Consider the following 9,714-nt stretch of genomic DNA (forward strand, 5'->3'; position numbering starts at 1 on the left):
TTCAACTTTGATACTTATCGATTATATTTGGATTAAAATATTCAAAGATCGAGATTCTTACTTTTTACACTTGTGTTATTGCACTTTTTGTTTAAACGTCTTAAATGTGAAACGCTTTTTGTTTTGCTCCAATCAAACTTCACGACGCAAATTCAAGCACACTTATTATTTTCAGCCTGTTTTTTCTGTATTATAAATGATAAATGATAAATTATTCGTAACATTGAGACTGAATAAATTGTTGTTAAAGATCGTCTCCTGAACTTTTCTAATTCATTTAAAATAAGAATCAAGATGTTCAGTTTTCTGTCATAAACGGTGTCATTTGAACAGTCTCCATGGAGATAGATCCATTTAAATCTCCATGGAGACGAGCAGGACGAGTCAGGTTTGTGGAGATGCGTCTCCGCTCACAGTGAAAACTCAGTATTTTAGTTTTTTTTATATTTTTTGTGCAAGAAAAACATCCAAAAGGGAAATAAAACATGCTTCTATTTCTTGTCCCTGTGGAAATGTGTCCCCTGCATTTGACTTGTCCTTCAGGGGCACTGGGACCTCAGGAGCAGGGCAGGGCACTGGGGCCTCAGGAGCAGGACACTGGGGCCTCAGGAGCAGGACACTGGGGCCTCAGGAGCAGGACACTGGGGCCTCAGGAGCAGGGCACTGGGACCTCAGGAGCAGGACACTGGGGCCTCAGGAGCAGGACACTGGGGCCTCAGGAGCAGGACACTGGGGCCTCAGGAGCAGGGCACTGGGACCTCAGGAGCAGGACACTGGGGCCTCAGGAGCAGGACACTGGGACCTCAGGAGCAGGGCAGGGCACTGGGGCCTCAGGAGCAGGACACTGGGGCCTCAGGAGCAGGGCACTGGGACCTCAGGAGCAGGACACTGGGGCCTCAGGAGCAGGACACTGGGACCTCAGGAGCAGGGCAGGGCACTGGGGCCTCAGGAGCAGGACACTGGGGCCTCAGGAGCAGGGCACTGGGACCTCAGGAGCAGGACACTGGGGCCTCAGGAGCAGGACACTGGGACCTCAGGAGCAGGGCAGGGCACTGGGGCCTCAGGAGCAGGGCACTGGGGCCTCAGGAGCAGGGCACTGGGACCTCAGGAGCAGGACACTGGGGCCTCAGGAGCAGGACACTGGGACCTCAGGAGCAGGGCAGGGCACTGGGGCCTCAGGAGCAGGACACTGGGGCCTCAGGAGCAGGGCACTGGGACCTCAGGAGCAGGACACTGGGGCCTCAGGAGCAGGACACTGGGACCTCAGGAGCAGGGCAGGGCACTGGGGCCTCAGGAGCAGGGCACTGGGGCCTCAGGAGCAGGACACTGGGGCCTCAGGAGCAGGGCACTGGGGCCTCAGGAGCAGGGCACTGGGGCCTCAGGAGCAGGGCACTGGGGCCTCAGGAGCAGGACACTGGGACCTCAGGAGCAGGACACTGGGGCCTCAGGAGCAGGACACTGGGGCCTCAGGAGCAGGACACTGGGACCTCAGGAGCAGGACACTGGGGCCTCAGGAGCAGGACACTGGGGCCTCAGGAGCAGGACACTGGGACCTCAGGAGCAGGGCACTGGGGCCTCAGGAGCAGGACACTGGGGCCTCAGGAGCAGGACACTGGGACCTCAGGAGCAGGACACTGGGGCCTCAGGAGCAGGACACTGGGGCCTCAGGAGCAGGACACTGGGGCCTCAGGAGCAGGACACTGGGACCTCAGGAGCAGGACACTGGGGCCTCAGGAGCAGGACACTGGGGCCTCAGGAGCAGGGCACTGGGGCCTCAGGAGCAGGGCACTGGGGCCTCAGGAGCAGGGCACTGGGGCCTCAGGAGCAGGACACTGGGACCTCAGGAGCAGGACACTGGGGCCTCAGGAGCAGGGCACTGGGGCCTCAGGAGCAGGGCACTGGGGCCTCAGGAGCAGGACACTGGGGCCTCAGGAGCAGGGCACTGGGGCCTCAGGAGCAGGACACTGGGGCCTCAGGAGCAGGGCCCGGGCACCAGATCCAGGTCTCTAGTCTTTAGTCGCTGGAGGATTTGACCTTCTCGTCTTGTTCTTTAGAGAAAACGTTGCGTAAAAGCTCTAGACAACGGTCCGGTGTAAACATGGGACGATTGAATGATCCCGACACAAAGGTTCACTCCCGCATGTGCCTGGACCATGCAGCTGCTCAGGCCCAAGCCTCATGACACGTCTGCATCACGAACCCTCGAAATATCATCTGAAACGTTCCTTTTCCTGTTTCTCGGCACTTCCTGTTTGGCTCTTCCGTAAACGCTGCAGTTGTGAGGAAAGACCTCGATACGCAAAGGTCGCAGCTAAATTTAAAACCCAAGAGGAACCGAAGAGCTTTCCTTTTACAGCAGAGCGGTTCCACGTGGCGCCGTTTGCCGCGTCATGACAACGTCGCTGCAGTGACGCAGGAAGCTGGAATCCAGGTATGAAAGATGTGTTTTTTTCCCAACTGTTTGGGTCAAAACCAAAAAAAGGGGACGGTGAAGTTCATCCTGAAGAGGACGTTGTGGAAGACGAAGGGGACAAAGATAATCATTGAGTTTCTAAAGATCACCACATTCGACCAGTTTATTTGATCAGGTTCTTCAACACTTTCACTTAAGTCCTGTTTTCATTTGCTGCTTCTTCTTCGGTGTTTTATGGCGGTTGGTGAGAACAGTCTCTCTCCTTCTCCTCGGATGAGCAGACCCCCCTCCTTCATGTTTCAGTTAAGAACATCAAATCCAGATTATAAGAAGACATAAAATGATTAAAGAGTGATTTGTTTCAGCACCAGTGTCTGTGGGACTGGGCCTTATCTTTTCACAGAATATGACTCACATTTCTCAGATTGGGCCTGACTTTTCCCATCTGTGTGATGTGACACAGAAACAACACCAGGTTTCATGGATTGGTTTGTTCTTATGACGGTAAATCCTGGAAATCCAGTGCAAACCGGAAACAAACGGGTCAGACAGATGGAAATAGAAACTTGCCAAAGGGTTTGTGTTGGAAACACATGGTATTACGCTGCCGATACATTGAGCTCATTACATAACCCAACAAGTCTGAACCTGACGGAGCAACGTTACCGTGACGACTTCCATAAAAGCCTCATCTGTGCCAAAAGTGAAGGTGAGGCTGAAAAACACTTTGGAATGAATATTTTGCATTTGTGAATTTACTGTGAATGTTTTTAAATCTGTCGAAATCGACTTCCACAAAAATGATTGATGTGTAAAAATAGAAGAATAAATGTTTAAGAGTTTCAGATTCACAGTTGCAAAATGTACAATTATTACTTTCCATATCGAAGATAAATGATGTTTAACCCATTTTACAAATATTTGTATATTACAAATGTGTCATGAGTGTGATAAATGTGTCATGAGTCGGGATGCAGACCTAAACCTAATGAGTCCGGACCTGAACTCATCATGTTATAAGAGCGTAACACGAGACACTTGGCTCAATTAAGTTGAAGACACATGAACAAGGACGACTGTCCAACACAAGACTTAACTGCACTGAAATAAACTCAATTTATCTGCTTTATTCACTGTTTTTAACAGAAGTTACAACTTACAAATCACAAGCTACAAGCTACGAGCTACGAGCTACGAGCTACGAGCTACGAGCTACGAGCTACGAGCTACGAGCTACGAGCTACGAGCTACGAGCTAACACACATTCAAGTGTGATACTGTGTGTGTAAGTGTGTTACTGTGTGTGTAAGTGTGTTACTGTGTGTGTAAGTGTGATACTGTGTGTGTAAGTGTGTTACTGTGTGTGTAAGTGTGTTACTGTGTGTGTAAGTGTGTTACTGTGTGTGTAAGTGTGATACTGTGTGTGTAAGTGTGATACTGTGTGTAAGTGTGTTACTGTGTGTGTAAGTGTGATACTGTGTGTGTAAGTGTGTTACTGTGTGTGTAAGTGTGATACTGTGTGTGTAAGTGTGTTACTGTGTGTGTAAGTGTGTTACTGTGTGTGTAAGTGTGATACTGTGTGTGTAAGTGTGTTACTGTGTGTGTAAGTGTGTTACTGTGTGTGTAAGTGTGTTACTGTGTGTGTAAGTGTGATACTGTGTGTGTAAGTGTGTTACTGTGTGTGTAAGTGTGTTACTGTGTGTGTAAGTGTGTTACTGTGTGTGTAAGTGTGTTACTGTGTGTGTAAGTGTGTTACTGGTGTGTAAGTGTGTTACTGTGTGTGTAAGTGTGTTACTGTGTGTGTAAGTGTGATACTGTGTGTGTAATTGTGTTACTGTGTGTGTAAGTGTGATACTGTGTGTGTAAGTGTGATACTGTGTGTGTAAGTGTGTTACTGTGTGTGTAAGTGTGATACTGTGTGTGTAAGTGTGATACTGTGTGTGTAAGTGTGTTACTGTGTGTGTAAGTGTGTTACTGTGTGTGTAAGTGTGATACTGTGTGTGTAAGTGTGTTACTGTGTGTGTAAGTGTGTTACTGTGTGTGTAAGTGTGTTACTGTGTGTGTAAGTGTGTTACTGTGTGTAAGTGTGATACTGTGTGTGTAAGTGTGATACTGTGTGTAAGTGTGTTACTGTGTGTGTAAGTGTGATACTGTGTGTGTAAGTGTGATACTGTGTGTGTAAGTGTGTTACTGTGTGTGTAAGTGTGTTACTGTGTGTGTAAGTGTGATACTGTGTGTGTAAGTGTGATACTGTGTGTGTAAGTGTGATACTGTGTGTGTAAGTGTGTTACTGTGTGTGTAAGTGTGATACTGTGTGTGTAAGTGTGTTACTGTGTGTGTAAGTGTTATACTGTGTGTGTAAATGTGATACTGTGTGTGTAAGTGTGTTACTGTGTGTGTAAGTGTGTTACTGTGTGTTACTGTGTGTGTAAGTGTGTTACTGTGTGTGTAAGTGTGTTACTGTGTGTGTAAGTGTGTGACTGTGTGTGTAAGTGTGATACTGTGTGTGTAAGTGTGATACTGTGTGTGTAAGTGTGTTACTGTGTGTGTAAGTGTGTTACTGTGTGTGTAAGTGTGTTACTGTGTGTGTAAGTGTGTTACTGTGTGTAAGTGTGATACTGTGTGTGTAAGTGTGATACTGTGTGTAAGTGTGTTACTGTGTGTGTAAGTGTGATACTGTGTGTGTAAGTGTGATACTGTGTGTGTAAGTGTGTTACTGTGTGTGTAAGTGTGTTACTGTGTGTGTAAGTGTGATACTGTGTGTGTAAGTGTGATACTGTGTGTGTAAGTGTGATACTGTGTGTGTAAGTGTGTTACTGTGTGTGTAAGTGTGATACTGTGTGTGTAAGTGTGTTACTGTGTGTGTAAGTGTTATACTGTGTGTGTAAATGTGATACTGTGTGTGTAAGTGTGTTACTGTGTGTGTAAGTGTGTTACTGTGTGTTACTGTGTGTGTAAGTGTGTTACTGTGTGTGTAAGTGTGTTACTGTGTGTGTAAGTGTGTGACTGTGTGTGTAAGTGTGATACTGTGTGTGTAAGTGTGATACTGTGTGTGTAAGTGTGTTACTGTGTGTGTAAGTGTGTTATTGTGTGTGTAAGTGTGTTACTGTGTGTGTAAGTGTGTTACTGTGTGTGTAAGTGTGTTACTGTGTGTGTAAGTGTGTGACTGTGTGTGTAAGTGTGTTACTGTGTGTGTAAGTGTGTTACTGTGTGTGTAAGTGTGATACTGTGTGTGTAAGTGTGTTACTGTGTGTGTAAGTGTGATACTGTGTGTGTAAGTGTGTTACTGTGTGTGTAAGTGTGTTACTGTGTTCGTAAGTGTGTTACTGTGTGTGTAAGTGTGTTACTGTGTGTGTAAGTGTGATACTGTGTGTGTAAGTGTGATACTGTGTGTGTAAGTGTGTTACTGTGTGTGTAAGTGTGTTACTGTGTGTGTAAGTGTGATACTGTGTGTGTAAGTGTGATACTGTGTGTGTAAGTGTGATACTGTGTGTGTAAGTGTGATACTGTGTGTGTAAGTGTGTTACTGTGTGTGTAAGTGTGATACTGTGTGTGTAAGTGTGATACTGTGTGTGTAAGTGTGTTACTGTGTGTGTAAGTGTGTTACTGTGTGTTACTGTGTGTGTAAGTGTGTTACTGTGTGTGTAAGTGTGTTACTGTGTGTGTAAGTGTGATACTGTGTGTAAGTGTGATACTGTGTGTGTAAGTGTGATACTGTGTGTGTAAGTGTGATACTGTGTGTGTAAGTGTGTTACTGTGTGTGTAAGTGTGATACTGTGTGTGTAAGTGTGATACTGTGTGTGTAAGTGTGTTACTGTGTGTGTAAGTGTGTTACTGTGTGTGTAAGTGTGATACTGTGTGTAAGTGTGATACTGTGTGTGTAAGTGTGATACTGTGTGTGTAAGTGTGTTACTGTGTGTGTAAGTGTGATACTGTGTGTGTAAGTGTGATACTGTGTGTGTAAGTGTGTTACTGTGTGTGTAAGTGTGATACTGTGTGTGTAAGTGTGTTACTGTGTGTGTAAGTGTGTTACTGTGTGTTACTGTGTGTGTAAGTGTGTTACTGTGTGTGAAAGTGTGTTACTGTGTGTGTAAGTGTGATACTGTGTGTGTAAGTGTGATACTGTGTGTGTAAGTGTGTTACTGTGTGTGTAAGTGTGTTACTGTGTGTTACTGTGTGTGTAAGTGTGTTACTGTGTGTGTAAGTGTGTTACTGTGTGTGTAAGTGTGTGACTGTGTGTGTAAGTGTGATACTGTGTGTGTAAGTGTGATACTGTGTGTGTAAGTGTGTTACTGTGTGTGTAAGTGTGTTATTGTGTGTGTAAGTGTGTTACTGTGTGTGTAAGTGTGTTACTGTGTGTGTAAGTGTGTGACTGTGTGTGTAAGTGTGTTACTGTGTGTGTAAGTGTGTTACTGTGTGTGTAAGTGTGTTACTGTGTTCGTAAGTGTGTTACTGTGTGTGTAAGTGTGTTACTGTGTGTGTAAGTGTGATACTGTGTGTGTAAGTGTGTTATTGTGTGTGTAAGTGTGTTACTGTGTGTGTAAGTGTGATACTGTGTGTGTAAGTGTGTTACTGTGTGTGTAAGTGTGATACTGTGTGTGTAAGTGTGTTACTGTGTGTGTAAGTGTGTTACTGTGTTCGTAAGTGTGTTACTGTGTGTGTAAGTGTGTTACTGTGTGTGTAAGTGTGATACTGTGTGTGTAAGTGTGATACTGTGTGTGTAAGTGTGTTACTGTGTGTGTAAGTGTGTTACTGTGTGTGTAAGTGTGATACTGTGTGTGTAAGTGTGATACTGTGTGTGTAAGTGTGATACTGTGTGTGTAAGTGTGATACTGTGTGTGTAAGTGTGTTACTGTGTGTGTAAGTGTGATACTGTGTGTGTAAGTGTGATACTGTGTGTGTAAGTGTGTTACTGTGTGTGTAAGTGTGTTACTGTGTGTTACTGTGTGTGTAAGTGTGTTACTGTGTGTGTAAGTGTGTTACTGTGTGTGTAAGTGTGATACTGTGTGTAAGTGTGATACTGTGTGTGTAAGTGTGATACTGTGTGTGTAAGTGTGATACTGTGTGTGTAAGTGTGTTACTGTGTGTGTAAGTGTGATACTGTGTGTGTAAGTGTGATACTGTGTGTGTAAGTGTGTTACTGTGTGTGTAAGTGTGTTACTGTGTGTGTAAGTGTGATACTGTGTGTGTAAGTGTGATACTGTGTGTGTAAGTGTGATACTGTGTGTGTAAGTGTGTTACTGTGTGTTACTGTGTGTGTAAGTGTGTTACTGTGTGTGAAAGTGTGTTACTGTGTGTGTAAGTGTGATACTGTGTGTGTAAGTGTGATACTGTGTGTGTAAGTGTGTTACTGTGTGTGTAAGTGTGTGACTGTGTGTGTAAGTGTGATACTGTGTGTGTAAGTGTGATACTGTGTGTGTAAGTGTGTTACTGTGTGTGTAAGTGTGTTATTGTGTGTGTAAGTGTGTTACTGTGTGTGTAAGTGTGATACTGTGTGTGTAAGTGTGTTACTGTGTGTGTAAGTGTGTTACTGTGTGTGTAGTGTGTGACTGTGTGTGTAAGTGTGTTACTGTGTGTGTAAGTGTGTTACTGTGTGTGTAAGTGTGTTACTGTGTGTGTAAGTGTGATACTGTGTGTGTAAGTGTGTTACTGTGTGTGTAAGTGTGATACTGTGTGTGTAAGTGTGTTACTGTGTGTGTAAGTGTGTTACTGTGTGTGTAAGTGTGTTACTGTGTGTGTAAGTGTGTTACTGTGTGTGTAAGTGTGATACTGTGTGTGTAAGTGTGATACTGTGTGTGTAAGTGTGTTACTGTGTGTGTAAGTGTGTTACTGTGTGTGTAAGTGTGTGACTGTGTGTGTAAGTGTGTTACTTGTGTGTAAGTGTGTTACTGTGTGTGTAAGTGTGTTACTGTGTGTGTAAGTGTGTTACTGTGTGTGTAAGTGTGTGGACTGTGTGTGTAAGGTGTTTACTGTGTGTGTAAGTGTGTTACTGTGTGTGTAAGTGTGTTACTGTGTGTGTAAGTGTGATACTGTGTGTGTAAGTGTGTTACTGTGTGTGTAAGTGTGATACTGTGTGTGTAAGTGTGTTACTGTGTGTGTAAGTGTGATACTGTGTGTGTAAGTGTGTTACTGTGTGTGTAAGTGTGTTCTGTGTGTGTAAGTGTGTTACTGTGTGTGTAAGTGTGTTACTGTGTGTGTAAGTGTGATACTTGTGTGTGTAAGTGTGTTACTGGTGTGTGTAAGTGTGATACTGTGTGTGTAAGTGTGATACTGTGTGTGTAAGTGTGATACTGTGTGTGTAAGTGTGTTACTGTGTGTGTAAGTGTGATACTGTGTGTGTAGTGTGTACTGTGTGTGTAAGTGTGTTACTGTGTGTGTAAGTGTGATACTGTGTGTGTAAGTGTGATACTGTGTGTGTAAGTGTGATACTGTGTGTGTAAGTGTGTTACTGTGTGTTACTGTGTGTGTAAGTGTGTTACTGTGTGTGTAAGTGTGTTACTGTGTGTGTAAGTGTGATACTGTGTGTGTAAGTGTGATACTGTGTGTGTAAGTGTGTTACTGTGTGTGTAAGTGTGTTACTGTGTGTGTAAGTGTGATACTGTGTGTGTAAGTGTGATACTGTGTGTGTAAGTGTGTTACTGTGTGTGTAAGTGTGTTACTGTGTGTTGTAAGTGTGTTACTGTGTGTGTAAGTGTGATACTGTGTGTGTAAGTGTGATACTGTGTGTGTAAGTGTGTTACTGTGTGTGTAAGTGTGTTACTGTGTGTGTAAGTGTGTGACTGTGTGTGTAAGTGTGTTACTGTTGTTGTGTGTAAGTGTGTTACTGTGTGTGTAAGTGTGTTACTGTGTGTGTAAGTGTGTTACTGTGTGTGTAAGTGTGTGACTGTGTGTGTAAGTGTGTTACTGTGTGTGTAAGTGTGTTACTGTGTGTGTAAGTGTGTTACTGTGTGTGTAAGTGTGTTACTGTGTGTGTAAGTGTGTTACTGTGTGTGTAAGTGTGATACTGTGTGTGTAAGTGTGTTACTGTGTGTGTAAGTGTGTTCTGTGGTGTAAGTGTGTTACTGTGTGTGTAAGTGTGTTACTGTGTGTGTAAGTGTGTTACTGTGTGTGTAAGTGTGTTACTGTGTGTGTAAGTGTGTTACTGTGTGTTGTTAGTAGTGTGATACTGTGTGTGTAAGTGTGTTACTGTGTGTGTAAGTGTGTGTACTGTGTGTGTAAGTGTGTTACTGTGTGTGTAAGTGTGATACTGTGTGTAAGTGTGTTACTGTTGTGTGTAAGTGTGTTACTGTGTGTGTAGTGTG

This window comes from Eucyclogobius newberryi, unplaced genomic scaffold, assembly GCF_026437365.1.
Source record: "Eucyclogobius newberryi isolate DKJ021-1_F unplaced genomic scaffold, fEucNew1.0.hap1 SCAF_16, whole genome shotgun sequence".
Classification (NCBI taxonomy): Eukaryota; Metazoa; Chordata; class Actinopteri; order Gobiiformes; family Gobiidae; genus Eucyclogobius; species Eucyclogobius newberryi.